Below are 18,325 nucleotides of genomic sequence, written 5' to 3' on the forward strand. Positions count from 1 at the left end.
TGAAATTAACTAACTTATTTATTGAAAATTTGCTCATTTTGCCAGCACAGGTCACATATATCACACATTCATGAATTGCAATACAAGTTCATAGTACCCTTACACAGATTCAACCTGTACAATAAATCCAAACATATCAAATAGAGACAATTCCAAGTATATAGAATAAGCACAAACAATACAAATCATGTGTAGTGATTTTGGATTAGTCTCACAGGAGGGCACCACAAATGTAGTGATTTTTGGTCTTAAATATTAATATTAATATTTTGTATTAATATCAATATTGAGTCAGATGATTCCTTTCAATATTTCGGGGCACCAGTCAGGAATCTCACCTTGACAATAAAGAACAATCATGAAAGATTGTTAACTGAATTAATATTTTATAAATTGGAGGAAGTTTATCATCTGACCAATCTGAAGGATTTAGTGAGATTCGGGCGAGCTTGTTTATGAATGAATTTATTAACAAAAAGATATACAAGAGTAAAATATCACACTCACTAAATACTACGAAGGAAAATGACTAAACTACTAAGGAAAAATGAGTAAACTACTAAGAAAATTGAATCAATAATCAAACAGAAACTACAAACTACAACACAAATGGATGTTAACAAAACTGAATGCCAAGTAGATGAGCAACGGATTGGACGAAGCAATGAATGGGTAATTAGCAGTCTATGAGGGAGTCAATTTGGTCTTTCTGGATGCTTGTATTGAAAATAAGTAAATACGCATTTACTCTGAATACAGATAACGTGTCTAATGTATCTATCCGTGTACGCTGACCCTAGACAAACAGTCTCTACACAAATAGCAATCTCATTTAGCAACAACCTAATGCCAAGGCTTTTGGAAAAGGTTTGGTTAGCTTATATTTACGTTTCATTTGGTCGGGTGATCAGTCCGGGAATGGGAAACGTTGTCCACTGGTATCCTTCCGTGTGCAGTGGGAGACTGGATTGCTTTCCAACAGCTGCAGAGCTGCTCTGAGTGCTGGAGGTCTTTGTGTAATCCAGAGAACTGTAGATCAGATGGTGGTCAGTCTGTAGGACCTTCTGTAGGTTGGAGGTACTTGGGTTATGCAGGTCAGGAGTCAAAGTCCTCTGCAGAAGCACTTTGGCTGCTTGATCCGTGCGGTGAAAGGTTTACTCGCAAGAGTCTCACCTTGGTCGTGCTGTTGTTCTTCCCTCGTCAGGTCAGAAACTCAGAACAAAGGTCTGTTCACTTGGGAAAACTTTCATTCCAGGTGTCCGTCCCTTAACACGCCCACCTTTCATCCTGTGAAACTTGTTGTATTGTTCCAAAATACACAGTTAAATAAGACAACGTCTTTAGGACCTTGGAAATGCTTTATTTCTTTTTCAAACCTTTCTCAAAGTCCTTGTGGCAGTGTTCTGAACTCGTAGAGTCCAAACTCGATGTGAATTGGTTGAGGTATCACACTTCTGTCTCAGTGGGTGTAGTTGCATTGGCTTTTATTCAAGGTGTGGTTTCTACTGTGTGTGCACAGTTTCCTGGATGAGTACAAGGGCACATAGGACATGTTCCTTACAGTATTCCTGTCCATTTTTGGTGATTTCAAGCCAATATGTTTAGAAAATGTCTTCCTTTCAGAGCATTTCTTTGTTCTTGCTGTGCTCTAGCCAGAACCGGTTTGGCAGCCCTAGGAGTCCATGGTCATCCGCACCTTGAACTAAGTGAACAAAGGCAACTCGTGATGAGATTAGCATATCATCAATGGGCCGTTGATGTCATCTTTCCTGTCTTCCACCTTTGGCAGTCCTGATTACAATAGTCGTTTACTTGACGTTGAGGGTCCGATCACATTCTTTTGATTAATCAAAGTGGGGCAAAAGAATGTCTGTTGTGAAGCTCTGGTGCCATCACGTCTGTTGTTCACTACATTCCCCCCTACCCTGGCGGGTCGAGGCCAAAGTCGTTGATCCGTCAGGTGTACTAAAGTGGAACAAATAGGGAAACAACATACCACACCTAATCCTTTGAACATTGGCATTTCGGTAAAACTTTGTAATAGCTACTATAGGACTTGATAACTATAAAGGTAGCTCTAATCCACCTATGGTAGGACTGACAAGAATTATATCAGGTAAAAGAAACTGAAATCTAAAGACTACTCTAAAATAAAGAATCAAAAGAGGAGCTAATCTACACAGTGGGGAATTCTAAAGGACTGCATAGCAGCGTTAGCAAGGGCATGCTGCTGATTAGTCTATGTTGTGTGTAGTGATGGAAATAATTAGGGGAATGGCCTACATGTTGTATGTTCCTAACATCAAAAATTAGAAGGTTTAACCGGAAACCAGTTTCACCAGCTTCTGGGTCTACATGGATTGACATGGCGCTACCCAAATCATAGGCCAAGTGTGCTTGTTGCATTTGGGTGGTTCCCATTGTAGCCTGTCTCAAGATTCTCTCCACCAGTTCCACAGGTACTAAGTATGGAGGGATCCTGTTCTCTACCAAGCTGTCCAAAGCAGGACTTACTTCTCTAGAAAGCAAACATTCTAGTATCAATGCAGTGGCCATTTGTACATGAGATAGTTCACCATTTGGTGCAGTGTGTGGCTCTTGAGCCACCACGGCATACACCATCATTTCACTCTCACTCCTGAAGTCTACACACTGTCCCCCCCATCCCAAGATGGATGTGGTATGATGGCAATCATCTTAATTTCTTGGCAGATCTGGGAGCTCTCCTATGACCGGAACTGTTAATTCAAAGTCATGAAAAGATCTGTTGATCAAGTACCCTAAAGGAGGGTAAGTGGGAATGGGAATATCATATCTTGTGAGATTATGTACAAACAGATATGATGCGCAGTTATTAATCTCAAGTTGGGTGTTGCCCCTAACTGAGAGACCTATATCACGGAGTTGGACAGAGGGCTGGGAAATTGCGAGTTTAGCATTTTGTAGATCTTGGCCCTTTATGAAGACCAATTTGACTGGGACACCTGCTGTCTGTGCGGGTACCACTACATCAAATTTGTTCACCAACTGACAAGCTTGGGGAATGGTTTGATTAGACATCATCTGACTAGCATTACCGGACAGCACATTTAAACCAATGTCTGCATGGGACAACAACATCCGGTGGACAGTGTCTAACTGGGCTTCTAACCTTACTAATACATCAGAGCCGATGCATACTGAGGGCTCCGGGTCAGGTACCTCAAGCATGCAATGGGTGAATTGCTTACGACCTAGTTTGAGAGAGACAGAGCAGATTCCAACACTCTTAAATGGGAATGCCAGAAGGCCACTGGTAAGCCACAATTTCTGTTTCTTTTCTATCAGAGGTGGCTTGAGCAGTAGTTGGTACAACTGTTTGTTTATGGCTGACTTCTCTGACAGAAAAACAACAACAGTATCCTTGACATCCATGTTGTTAACCTGGATGTCACCTACCACCTGTGGACAATACACATCTGTATTGCACGGTTCCAGAGTACATAAGAATGCATCTCTTTTCACCAGCACCTGTGTGGGAGGCCAGTTTTCTTGGGGTGCTTCTGCTGACTGAGGTTTAACAGCCTGCTGAAAGGTTTCCCCCCTACCTTCTGGCTCTTCCCCCCATCCAATGAGGTACACGCTGGATGGAGGTGGAGAGGAGTCCTGGTCTAGTCATGCTTTTGTTGGCGGGTCCCTATCTTTCTTGGAGGATTTCTCTGTGGACTCTCGATCCTTCAGAACCTCAACTAGCATACGATGCATTTTTGCTAAGTTCACCTGATCCCTTTCTGCTTTTTCACTTTCACTTGCCTTGCTTTGCTGGCTAAACCATTTGGGATTATCCCCAGGTCTCCTGAGCCTTTCTCCATGCAGTACATGTCTACTGCTTTTGAATTCTCTGTCACGTGAGGGTTTAAGGCCTTTGACACCCTGTTTGAAGTCATTAGGCTTTGACTGAGAAGAGTAGCCACGGCTACCAGCAAACTCACTTCTTGGCTGAGGGAGCTCTGATCCTTGTAACACAAGAGTTCTCTGTCACTTTTGTCTGTGCTCACCTTCTCATTCTCCCAGGCAAGCTGTCTTAACTCTGCTGCAGACATGCGATCAACATCAACAAGAAGTGAAAGGGGTTTCTTGATGGCTGGATGCAGGTTACTTATAAACAGGCTTTTAAACATTACATCTTCCTCCGCCCTAGGGGAGTCAGTGCCAGCAAAGTATACTCTACATAAACGCTCATAATATTCTCTTGGTGTTTCATAGCGGTTTTGTCTGATCTGCAAAGTGGAAAGACGAGAGGCAGATGGATTCTGATACATTGTGTATTCAGCTCTCAGAGCCCTACACATTTCATAATAGTTTTCAGCAACAGCAGGATTCTGACGTTCCATAAAGCCATGGACAGACCGTGAGGTTGTCTTTCTCAGGAGGAGAAGCTTATCTGCCATAGTGGCTTCTGGGATGTAGGACAGAGCATAGTTAACATCTTTAAGATATAACTCTATGTTGCTACCAGGGGAATCAGGGTTAAAAACTTCAATGCCTCGTGCCAATTCCCTAAGTTGACGCAGTCGGCTATCTCTAGCTAACAATGAGCTTGGAGGTTCATAAGACAGGTGAGCAGGTCTTCCCCAGGCTGGAGAATCAAACGCTGCTTCATGGAACTGATAAGGGCTAGCATCTGTGGCTCAGCGGCCAGTAATTACGGGTTCGCTACTATGCTGGTAGCTCCTTCCCCGTGCTAGATTATCATACAGGGGGTCCCTGGCCATTGAACCAAAAGGGCTGGAATGCACACTTTGTGGTTCGGGCAGCTCATAACGGGTATCTCCCTCTATATCCAATTCTTTCAACCTTCTCCCTATTTCCTCAAATCTTCGCTCAGCAACATCAGGTTTGCTTGGCCAGTCCAGTCTCTCAACTTGTCAATTTCTCTGCCTAACTCTTCCCTAAGCTGGGCTTGGACACATTTGGAATCATGTAGCTGTTGCTTAAACATTTCCGCTTGTTCACGAGTATCAGCATAAAGCCTTCTCTCCTAGGTCAGATCTCAAACTAGAAATTTCAGACAATGCAGCTCTTAATTCTGCCTTTACTTCAGTTTTGCTTGTTTTCACAGCATTTAACTCATCTGCCTTGGCAGATAATTCTTGCCAAGTTTGTGCCAGCTCTCTTTGCAGAGTGGCAGTATCCACATCTTGGTGGTCTACTACAGAAGGGGGACGTGAGTGTCCTTCCTTAAGTTCCCTGAGCTCTTTTTTAGCTTCTAGGTACTTATCATTTAGCTTTCTAGCTTCAGCTTCCTGATCATGGACAATACATTGCAAGTCCTCTTTTTCTGCTGACGGACTATCAGCTTCAGCCCTTAGCCGGTCATTTTCTTTACGCAGCTCAGCAATCTCACTCTTAAGGTTCTCTATCCTCAAATCTCTATCTTTTATATGATCCCGGGCAATGTTTACTTTATCAACAGCTTGCGCTAGCTGGGCAGCCCAGTTTAACGCTAAACTAGAGAGCAGTTTAATCAGCTTGTCACCCTTTGGGGCTTTGGTTGCTGTTTCAGATACCAGCTCTTCTGTTTTCTGGCTAATTTCATCATAGTCCAGACCATGAAGTGTTTCTACGTACCCTGGATTAACGCCACTGGTAAGGTCTACTACCAGCTGTTCAGGCGTGGTTAATTCAGCCATTTGGTTATGCTATGTTACACTCAGCTGCCTTTAAAAGTATAGATAACCCCTGTTACAACGGGTCACACAAAGAAGCAAAGGGTACGATGCTAGCTTTGAATCGTCGGTGGGTGTTGACCTCTTCCAACAGGTTTCACAAAGAAACAACAATGCAATATTATAGACTTATTAGGTACATACGCCCTATGCTATGCTTAGGAACAATATGGCAAATGCTCACAAGTTACAGTGTTTGCCGAGGCTATGTTTTCCTAACAAAGGAAATTTTTTGTTATTGCTAGCTTTTAGGTAGTCAGTGGGTTTTGACCTCTTCCGACAAGTTTCACAAAGAAACAATAAAGCAATATTATAGGCTTACTAGGTACATATGCCCTATGCTATACTTAATAGCAATTAAATGGCCACTACTCAAGAGTTAAAGTCTGCCAATGCTACCTGTTCCTGATACAGGAAAAATGACCAGATCTTTGCCAACACACAATGATCCACAGACTAGCCAAACTCTGTACTTGCCAAACAAATCCTATCCGTAAACAGTACTGTAAATGTGAGTGCAGAAAACTATCAATCAGGTCTGGAGGGAACCACAAACTGATAATAGATTCTGGTGTCGGAGCTGGTAAGCTGATCTGAAACTTGGTTTCCTTTTAAAGCTTTACTCTTCTTATCTTTCTGTGTTTTCAGTTGTATTGAAAAAACAAAAGGCTCATTTCAATCTAAGTTCGCCTCACACGGGGCACCAAAAATGTAGTGATTTTGGATTAGTCGCACAGGAGGGCACCACAAATGTAGTGATTTTTGGTCTTAAATATTAATATTAATATTTTGTATTAATATCAATATTGAGTCAGATGATTCCTTCCAATATTTCGGGGCACCAGTCAGGAATCTCACCTTGACAATAAAGAACAATCATGAAAGATTGTTAACTGAATTAATATTTTATAAATTGGAGGAAGTTTATCATCATGCAGCTTGCGCACTGACTACGGCAGTGATGTCTTGCGCATATACTTCAATGAAAGCGAGACATCACTGCTGCTGTCAGAGCGCGATCAGACATCACTAACCGAATGCTGAACACAGTTGGATATAGTAGTATTTTAGGGGTAAAAATTATAAAAATATATAAATTAATTTGGATTTGTCTGTGCATGTTTTTTTGACTTTTATTGTTGGTGTTCCCATTCACTCGCATTATTTGACTGACAGACGGCAACGGTTGGAGTTAAAAATCATCATTTGTGTTCTACTGAAGAAACAAAGTCACCTACATCTTGTATGCCTTGGGGGTAAACAGATAAACATAATTTTTGGGTGAACTATCCCTTTCAGCTTCCGTTTGTCTAAATTGGATGCTGCAAAATTGTTTATTTAATTAATAATAATAATAATTGTTAAATTAATAATTGTTTCATTATGGGATACTCAGGTGAAGAATTTGGGTTTTGAAGAATTTAGGTTTTGATTTTTATTTGTTACCCATTTATATTGAAGTGCTGATTAATACAGAAATCCTGCTTGTGATCAAACAATTGGCATCAACCAAGAAAACAACTAATCAAACAGCATGCTAATTTGCTTGAACTAACATAAAAACATATTTTTGTTTGTTTGTTTTTTTCAACAAGAGGATGAACTTGAAGGCCACACAAATGAAATAATGAAGTTGGTGGTTATTCACAATCCCGCAGTTGAGGAGGACCCACCAGATGTGGAATGAGCTGTCTGTACATTTTTGCACTTAAAGGGTTAGTTCACCCAAAAATGAAAATTATGTCATTTATTACTCACCCTCATGTCGTTCCACTCCAGTAAGACCTTTGTTAATCTTCGGAACACTAATTAAGGTATTTTAGTTGAAATCCGATGGCACCGTGAGGCCTCTATAGGGAGCAATGACATTTCCTCTCTCAACATCCATTAATGTACTAAAAACATATCTAAATCAGTTCATGTGAGTACAGTTGTTCAATATTAATATTATAAAGCCACAAGAATATTTTTGGTGTGCCGAAAAAACTAAATAACGACTTATATAGTGATGACCGATTTCAAAACACTGCTTCACAATGCTCCAATGCTTTCTGAATCAGTGTGTTCAAAGTAGACAATAGACACCAAAGTCACGTGATTTCAGCCGTTTGCCGGGTTTGACTCGTGATCCGATTCATGATTCGATACACTGAGTCATAACGCTCCGAAGCTTCCTGAAGCAGTGTTTTGAAATCGGCCATCACTAAATAAGTCGTTATTTTGTTTTTTTGCTGCACCAAAAATATTCTCGTCGCTTTATAATATTAATATTGAACCACTGTACTCACATGAACTGATTTAAATATGTTTTTAGTACATTAATGGATCTTGAGAGAGGAAATGTCATTGCTCCCTTTGAAGGCCTCACTGAGCCATTGGATTTCAACTAAAATATCTTAATTTGTGTTCCGAAGATCAACGAAGGTCTTACGAGTGTGAAACGGCATGAGGGTAAGTAATAAATAACAGAATTTTCATTTTTGGGTGAACTAACCCTTTAATTAGTTTTAAATTAAGTTTAAATGTTTGTATCAATATAGAATGCTAGTCTTTTGAGGTAAATGAGATCAGTTTCTCCTCTCATTTTAGTCTCCTTTTATTTTCTAAAGTTGCAAGTATTGTAGCCACACATTAAATCTAAACACATATTGTTTGAAATGATAACATGAAGAAACAGTATTTGAGTCTTGCTTCTAATGTATGTTTTGACATCTAAATTTTGAATGGAATATGTTCAAAATGATTTATGTTACATTATGATGTTGTATTTCACTTGAAATTTATTGTAATGGATATTTTGTACTTACTTTAATTAGTTTTAAATGTTTAAAAATACAAAATGTTATTTGATCAATAAAAAAAAAAAGCAATTGATGCAATCTCCTGCGTCTGACCATTTTTATATAAATTCAACCTTCCCTGAATAAGTAATGTTTAATTTTTCCTTTTGGCTAATTATTTTTAATAATAATTTAGTAGATGAACTGTTGCTTGCTTACAATAGGGTTAATATTACTCAATTTTTATAAGTAATTAGTTATGTGATGTAATGAGAAATATTAGGTAGACCGTACCTATTTTTTTTTAGTTTACCATGGCTGTTAAATTTAGGTATACTTTACTCAAATATATAAGATAGGATCTACCCAAACAAAGTGAGTGCAAATTGTTACCTCAATTTTATTGAGTAGATTCTATAAGTTGTTTTTTACGGAAGCCCTGAACCGCATGGTGAAAAAAAAAAAAAAAAAAAAAAAAAAAACTTGGTAGGGAGGGAAAAAAAAAAAAAAAAAAATCAAAAAGTTATCTCGTTATTTCAACATAATATCTTGTTATTTCAACATAATAACTCGTTATAACTACATAATATCTCGTTATTTCAAGATATTAAGTCGTTATAACGACATATCTCGTTATTTCAACATAAGCCGTTAAAACGACATAATATATCGTTATTTCAAGATATTAAGTCTATATAACGACATAATATCTCGTTTCAACATAATAAGTCGTTATAACGACATATCTCGTTATTTCAAGATATTAAGTCGTTATAACGACATAATATCTCGTTATTTCAAGATATTAAGTCGTTACAACGACATAATATCTCGTTATTTCAACATAAGTCGTTATAACGACATAATATCTCGTTATTTCAAGATATTAAGTTGTTATAACGACATAATATCTCGTTATTTCAAGATATTAAGTCGTTACAACGACATAATATCTCGTTATTTCAACATAAGTCGTTATAACGACATAATATCTCGTTATTTCAAGATATTAAGTCGTTACAACGACATAATATCTCGTTATTTCAACATAATAAGTCGTTATTTCAACATAATAAGTCGTTATTTCAACATAATAATTCTTCATTATCTATCAATTATGATAAAGGACGTGCATGTGACAACGTCCTCAGTGGCGTAACGTTAAAGTATTGGACCGCCAGTCTAGCTTTTACTGCGATCACCGCGGTATCGAATCCGCCTTTTGCCGAGTTCGTTCTTCTCTAGTTTCACATCACATATCAAAAAAGGCATTTATTTTCAAAAGCAATTAAAACAATGTTATAAAAGTGCAAATAACCTGCCTAACGAGTGTGTAATAACATTAAAAGTAGGTATTGGGCAGGGTTAGCAGCATGTTCGATATTACCCACTAGAGGGCAGAATAAGACAGGGAATCAATTAAAGAATGCAATAGTTATGTTGAACTACTGTTACAATTTGGTGCTCCAAAATCCCAGAGGTTTATCATGGGAATTTGCGTTCATCCCAGGCTAACCTTTATTGAGGTTAAATTTATTAGACCATAGTAAATAAAACAATTTACAGTGCAAATGTCAGGGGTGTCAAACTTACAGCCCGGTGTCCAATCTGATTTGAACTATGATAAAACATAGAGATGCACTAGTCCAGGGGCCAAAAATGTTTTTAAGCGTTTTTTTTTTTTTTTTTTTTTTATTATTATTATTATTCTGGGCTTGCAAACAAACTGTTGTGTAATATTTTCTAAAGATATAAAAATCAAAATAGGTGCTAATATATTGAAACAATAGGACACGGATTGTCTATTTACAGTAAGTGCTAATAGCGTCCCTTGTTGACAAACACTCTTTACAGTATAGCTCCAGTGTCTGGTTGGGCCACTCAAGTTTAAAAAGGGACAGTTGTAATTTGATGTATTCAGTGGCGTAACAATAACATGTAGGGTTTCAGATTTGGCTTTTACAGCCATCGCTGTGGGGTCGAATCAGCATTTTGCCGAGCTTACCCAATAATAGAGCTCACTCCTATTTTCTCATCATATACATTTTCAGTAAAATGAAAATAATGTTCAAAAAGTGGAAATAAAATGTGAACAAGTGTTTAATAATATTAAAAGTGTTCATTGAGTATGGGGTTGGTGGAAAGTGGAGGGGTTTTATTCTCCCAATAATGCAGCATCCATTTAATAATTTTAATAAATATAATCACTCTGATATTATTATCTGCCAATACTAGCCTACAGCATCTAAATACTATTTACACTTCTTGCAAAGAACTGATAGGCTGCTTTTACATGGTGTCAATAGAATATATTGCTATTTCACCTAGTATAAATAGAATATCGTGAAAATGCTGCTATTGTCATTTAGTATAAATAGAATGTATCAGTATTTTCACTTAGTGTAAATAGCATCTACAGTAGGGGTGTCAAACTCATTTTAGTTTGAGGGACGGACTGGAAAGAAATGAACCATATGTGGGCCGAATTGCCTTCTTCTTATAATAACCTTAGTGTGCAGATAGTTGCATTAATATTAAACATCAACAAATTAATTTTTAAGAAAACTGCATTGTTTTTTTTGTTTTTTCTTTACAGTGAAAAGACTATTCGATTTTTATGATTATTTACTATTTTTTTTATCATGGCCAGATTCTGATACTGGTTGCAGATTTTTTTTAAAGCAAATTTATTTGTTGTTTATTTTTTCACAGGCCAAACTGGCCTTAAACAAATATCTCTTTGATATTAGAGGCAAACACTGGCATTTGGATATTAGAGGCATTTTTTATCATAGTCAAAGATGTTATGCACATGAGCAGTTGTTTTTAATTTAAATTACTGAATAATTTCATGATTAACAGCAAAAACTAGGTCTGGTCTGACTTTAGCTTTGTGAAATTATGCTACATAAAACAAAATCAGTAGACGGACGGAATGAATATTACTACTTTATATGGAGATAAGAGGAAAAGCCATCAAAACTTTTCTTAAAACAGCTGCCTTCGGAGATATATTCATATCAATCCCACTGTAATATTTATATTATTCTCCCTATTTTTCCCGAACAATGAGCTTGTGCATGGTACAGTAGTTCCTCTGCTGGCGGGTCTGTTCTCTTTGTGTCCGTATTCAGCGTGTTTAAGTCCTGCTTACATACTTCGTAAATACACAGATGAAATTTTGGGAAAATATTACAAAGCAGTTTGTTTGCAAGCCCAGAATAATAATAATAAAAAAAACCCGCTTAAAAACATTTTTGGCCCCTGGACTAGTGCATCTCTATGTTTTATCATAGTTCAAATCAGATTGGACACCGGGCTGTAAGTTTGACACCCCTGACATTTGCACTGTAAATTGTTTTATTTACTATGGTCTAATAAATTTAACCTCAATAAAGGTTAGCCTGGGATGAACGCAAATTCCCATGATAAACCTCTGGGATTTTGGAGCACCAAATTGTAACAGTAGTTCAACATAACTATTGCATTCTTTAATTGATTCCCCGTCTTATTCTGCCCTCTAGTGGGTAATATCGAACATGCTGCTAACCCTGCCCAATACCTACTTTTAATGTTATTAAACACTCGCTAGGCAGGTTATTTGCACTTTTATAACATTGTTTTAATTTCCTTTTGAAAATAAATGCCTTTTTTGATATGTGATGTGAAACTAGAGAAGAACAAACTCGGCAAAAGGCGGATTCGAAACCGCGGCGATCGCAGTAAAAGCTAGACTGGCGGTCCAATACTTTAGTGTTACGCCACTGAGGACGTTGTCAAATGCACGTCCTTTATCATACTTGATAGATAATGAAGAGTTATTATGTTGAAATAACGACTTATGTCGTTATAACGACTTATTATGTTGAAATAACGAGATATGTCGTTATAACGACTCAATATCTTGAAATAACGAGATATTATGTCGTTATAGCGACTAAATATCTTGAAATAACGAGATATTATGTCGTTATAACAACTTATGTTGAAATAACGAGATATGTTGTTATAACGACTTATTATGTTGAAATAATGAGATATAATGTTGTTATAACGACTTATTATGTTGAAATAACGAGATAACTTTTCAATTTTTTTTTTTTTTCCTCCCTACCGAGTTTTTTTTTTTTTTTTTTTTACACCATGCGGTTCAGGGCTTCCGTAGGTTTTTTACAGTGTATTCAGTATGTTTTTTTTTTTTTTTTTCCCACAAACCACACATAAATTACATTTTCTCAAAACTACAAACTTTTTCATACATGCTACTCACATATTATTGTCATGGCATGTCAAAACACCTCCAGGGCCCAGAAAACACCTCAGGCCCCAGATGGTTAATTTGTCTAGATGTGAACTTAAAATTGGAACAGTACTTGGGCAGCAACTGATGATGTTTCACAAGTCCATAAGAACATGAGTACAGGCAAGAACGCATACTGAGAAACGGCTTGTGTGTTTAGTAATGTCATGATGACTGTTTTCATGGAGTTTTGTTTCTGGGCATTGTTCTTTCCGCTATAGTAATGAGGTCACATCCACTAGCTTTTATATTCTCTTTTATTAGTAGAGTTCATAAAATGAATTTCATTACACTGTGACTTAATCTAAAGTGAGAACTATTTACTCATAATAACCAGTTAACAATTCCTTTACTATGAGTTAATTAAATAATAATAATTGTGTTAATTACAGTGACAATGATGTTAGAATAACAATTACAGAAGAATAAAATAAAGCATATTTTGTTACCTTTTGGAGCTTAGAAGGGTTCATTTTGAGCAGATGAGCAGTTTAATGCCATCATCACTGTCTTCGTCAGAGCTGATTTCCCAGCACATTCAGCAAATGATAGTTTTGAGAATATGTTTGAGATCATGAATATGAGCCCATTCACAATCTCAAACATATTCTCAAAACTATCATTTTTAACATCTTTAAAATCAATATTTTGATTGCTGATAGCTTTACTTGCTCTGCAGTAAATTGTTGAGCCATTTCAAGTTTTGCTGATGAGACTTCCTATTCTTTTGTTTTCTGTCTGAATGAAACATCACTTCATCATTGTGTATCAGACATTGCCACCTTGTGGAATAAAGGTGAATTGCACTTATTCCGTTATCAAAGATTCGATTATTGTTGTGCAGGAAAAAAAAATAAAAAATACATACACTGATGCACACCTCAGGTCGTTAGTGACCCTATACAATTTTTACAAAAAAAATGAATGGGAAAACAGGCATTCTTTTATAATTTTATGATTTTTTTTTTTTTTTTGTTATATTGTTTATAATGAATTGATTGAGGAATACTAAGAAGGTTGATGTCTAACTTTAAAAAAAATGTATGAGGAGGAGGAGGGTAGTGAAAGACATCATTTGGGTTAAATTTATTTAACTATACATATAAGTAACTTTATGCATAGGCTATATTATAAATTATAAATAAGTATAATTTATAATTTGTATAATATAGCCTATGAATTATTTATTATATGAATTGACAATAAATATTAAACTTTGCACTTGAATTAATATGAATATACTGTGTCACTCTCAAACTCTTAAACTTTTGCTGCAGCAGCAGTAGTGTTTATTTCTGCCTTGTAAATGAAAGAAGAAGAAACAGCGCCAGTTCCTTTTTTTTTTACGTAAATTGAATAGGGAAGGTGTAGGACATACAGCATAAGCTTTTTGAAGTATACGAAAGACGGTCTGGCAGAAGCACTTGCGAGGCAATCATTTGTGCTTATAAAGCATGTTCATTTCTATTTTTTATTTAGAAAATGACAGATTGTTTAAGACCCACGGTGACCGGGAGGGGACATGTTCGGTTCAGTTAGTTTTGTCGTGGCCATGACATAAACTCGTGGGAACATGATAATATATTGTGGCCATGAGATATTAGGTGTGTTCGAGCGCATGCGGCGCTGCGCAGACCGATCGACGGCTGACTTGAAGCAGTGCATTCCGGTTAGTACTTTTGTCCGACTTGAGCTGCTGCTGAAGGCATGTGACTGTGACATATGATTTCAAAGTACCGCAAGAGCGATTCGAGAGCAGCCATCTGAGTCAGCTGGCGCAGCATCTCAAGAGGAGCTGCACGAGTTCTGGTGACGACACAGCTGTTTCGTGGCTCCCGGACAGCATCCATCCCGGACAGCATCCATTTGCGCGCAGTGACGGATCCGCAACGAAGGTGGATCGCAGACCGTTTGGGACCCGCAAATTGATACAACCGTTACAGTAAAGTCGCGTGCGCGTGCACGTCCGCGGATCCGACATGGATCCACTCAGGATCCGCTGATTGACAGTAGAATTTATGGCGCCACCCGGAGGCAGAGCAGATTTTTCTGGTGGCCACGACTTTTTTATTTTGAGGAAACGAACGACATAAGGTGCGTCCCAATTTGCGTACTTCTGCACTATTCTATGACTTTTTTTAATTATAAATAGTGCAAGTAGTGTGTTCACACAGAAAATCCCAGTAGCTGAATATGTCTGATTTAACTGATTGACAAGGACCATCACTTGTATCCATTTGAACTATTTCTTTTAGCCATTCTTGTTTGAAAGTCAACCTTTTTCTTAAGATGTTGTAGAAGTAAATTTCTCCTCTTTTCGTTTAGCCATTGCAGCTATAATGCCATAGATGATAAAATCTCCTACACATATTCAGCAAGGTACACAATACACATTCCCTACACATGAGGTTAAACTACTGTCAGTCTTGATGCAGTATTGAAAATGATTCTGTCACATATACAAGGCAGACGCACTCAAGCATGAGATGTCTGCTCAAGATTGTAATAAATTCACTCAGGGAGAGAGAGGCAATGAGAGAGAGAGAGAGAGAGAGAGAGAGAGAGAGAGAGAGATGGCAGTAAAAAATATGACGTTAAACAACATGTATTTGTTGTAATATTGGCTGTCAAGAAAAAAAATAATAAAATAAATAAATAAATATATATATATATATATAAGACTGAGGTGGGCCACATGTGTCTATACTGTGCATTTGAGAAGACAGGATGGTTCGCTGTTTCTTAGTCTTAATTCTGAGGACACAGAGTTCTTTAGAGACCCAGAAAGCACTGCTGATCATATCTCTTCACTTCTTTATCTCTCTGTCAAGGTCACAGTGAAGATAGAGGAAGATACTGCTCTTACAGGGTTTAAACTCTACAATAAAATCTTTATACTGTGGCCTTCTTTTTAATTAAAAAGAGTTTCAAATGGAAAGTGCCAAAAATCACACACACACACATATATATTATTACTCATATGTCAGGGTTCTTCCAAAAATATTCAGGAGGCACTCTTAGAAGCTTCTCTTAATTTTATTGCTACACACAACTCACAGGTGCAAACAGGGGAAAAATGAATAAAATAAATCACTGGAAAAAATAAAAAATAATAATAATAAATCACAAAGCGGAGTTCTGGACTTCAGATGTTACTCATGGGATCCCTCACCAGAACTGACCCAACCCTAGAAAATTCCACCCTTTTAACTGGCCGGACTAAACCATTTTAAATTAAAGGGAGGTCTTAATCCAGTAAATCAAACCAAAACAAAAATTCAGTATATATAGAAACTCCATGAACATGAAATAACATTTACCATAAAGCAATGAAAATACAAATAAACTTTACAAAAATACATTTAAATCAAGCAATCCCAAACCCATATGGTAAAGAAATACCATTCTATATAAAAAAAAAAAAAAAAACTACATTTCCCATAATTCCCAGCGAAGAATAAAGGACATGAGGAAATGCCGCGCTCTTTTGATAGCCTTTGTTCCATGCTGCAGTCACGGAACCAGGCGAAACTCCAGGTAAGACAATTCAAAAACAATTTAATAAAGAATCAACCTCAAACCCTTATCTTTGTCTTTGTGTTATTCAATCACTAGCATGCACTCTAGCAATGACTAATCACTCTTTGATGTTGTTATGCGCGCATAAAGAGCATGTATCCGTTAACAACAAAAATGGTTTGGGTAAATATTACACAAACAAAATAAACACATAGAAAATATATAAACAAGCAAGGAAATCAAATCAATTACTTACAAAAACATAAAAAAAAACAACAACAAAAAAACAAACAACTAGAACCATTGAAATAATCCATTTAATAAATGTGACCTTAGCCATCACATTTCCCCCTACCTAAGCATTCTCGCACGGTGAGCGAGAAAGAAAATCCACTGCAATATTTTCTATACCCGGTCGATGCTTCACTGTAAAGCGAAAAGGTTGTATCGACAAAAACCATCTTGTCAAGCGGGAATTTGTATCCTTCATTCTGTATAACCATTTCAGCGCTTTATTATCAGTTTCGATAACGAAATCTCGGCCGAGCAAATAAAATTTCAGCGAGTCAAGAGCCCATTTTAAGGCCAGACATTCCTTCTCCACTACAGAGTACCTCGTTTCTCTGGGAAACAATTTCCGACTTAGATACAGCACAGGATCATGCCGTTCACCGTTTTCCTCCTGCATCAGGACCGCTCCTAACCCCAACTCCGACGCATCTGTTTGTAATTCAAACGAGTTTGCAAAATCAGGACTATGCAAAATGGGTTCTTTACTCAGCATCCCCTTTAACTCAAAGAAAGCTTTTTTCAGCAGGTACGGTCCACTGCACGGTATTGGGCTTAATCTTTTTAATTAAATCCGTTAACGGCGCTGCGATAGTCGAGAAGTGGGGAATAAACTTCCGATATCAGCCAACTAAGCCAAGGAACGAGCGAATTTGTTTCTTTGTGGCTGGGAGTGGACACAATTGAATAGCGCGCACTTTCTGCACTTGCGGCTTAATTACTCCATTCCCTAATACGTACCCCAAATACTCAGTCTCGGTTTTAACCAAAGAATATTTTGTGGGGTTAATGGTTAGACCAGCGTCTTTAATTCGTTTAAAGACTGTTTGAAGATGTTGAAGGTGACTCTCTCACGAAGTGCTAAATATCACGACATCGTCCAAATAAGCCGCCGCAAATTCTGCTAAACCATTTAATACAGTATCCATTAATCTTTGAAAGGTCGGGGGTGCTCCGTGCAGCCCGAACGGTAATACCCGAAAATGCATTAACCCCCGTGGTGTACGGAACGCGGTCAGCTCTCGCGACTCTAAGTCCAAAGGCAACTGCCAGTACCCTTTACTTAAATCAATGGTACTGATAAATTTGGCTTTGCCGAGTTTTTCAATTAATTCCTCAATACGAGGCATAGGATACGAATCGAATTTAGAGACGGAATTTAAATAACGAAAATCGATACAGAAGGGTATTGTCTTTCTTTGGCACTAATACCACCGGATTACACCATTCACTCTTTGATGGTTCCACTATACCCATTTGCTGCATCAATTTTACCTCATCTTCAAAAGCTGTTTGCAATCGTTCAGGGATACGATAACTCATTCGTTTCGGTTGAGCATTTTCTTTGAGCACAATTCTATGCTTTATAAGCTCGGTGTAACCTGGCTGATTTTTAAACAACTCAGAATCACACAATGGCTGAAGCTGAGCTCGCTGTTCTACCGGAAGATGGTTAAGGTCAACGGGCGGCGAATACGGACTAACGTTACCAGGCAAGTATTGTTCTTCTGCCTCCTCCTCATCCATAACCAGTCTGATTAAATTAACGACTGCGCTCTCGCTCTGTGGGTACCATTCCTTCAACAGATTAATATGCAACACCCGATGTGATCGTGCCTGTCCTGGGGTCGCAATCTCATATGTAGTTGTCCCTATTTTTTTAGTTACTTCAAACGGTCCTTGCCATTTACCCAGAAGTTTATTTTCGGAGGTAGGAAGCATCACAAGGA

This window comes from Chanodichthys erythropterus, chromosome 7, assembly GCF_024489055.1.
Source record: "Chanodichthys erythropterus isolate Z2021 chromosome 7, ASM2448905v1, whole genome shotgun sequence".
NCBI lineage: Eukaryota > Metazoa > Chordata > Actinopteri > Cypriniformes > Xenocyprididae > Chanodichthys > Chanodichthys erythropterus.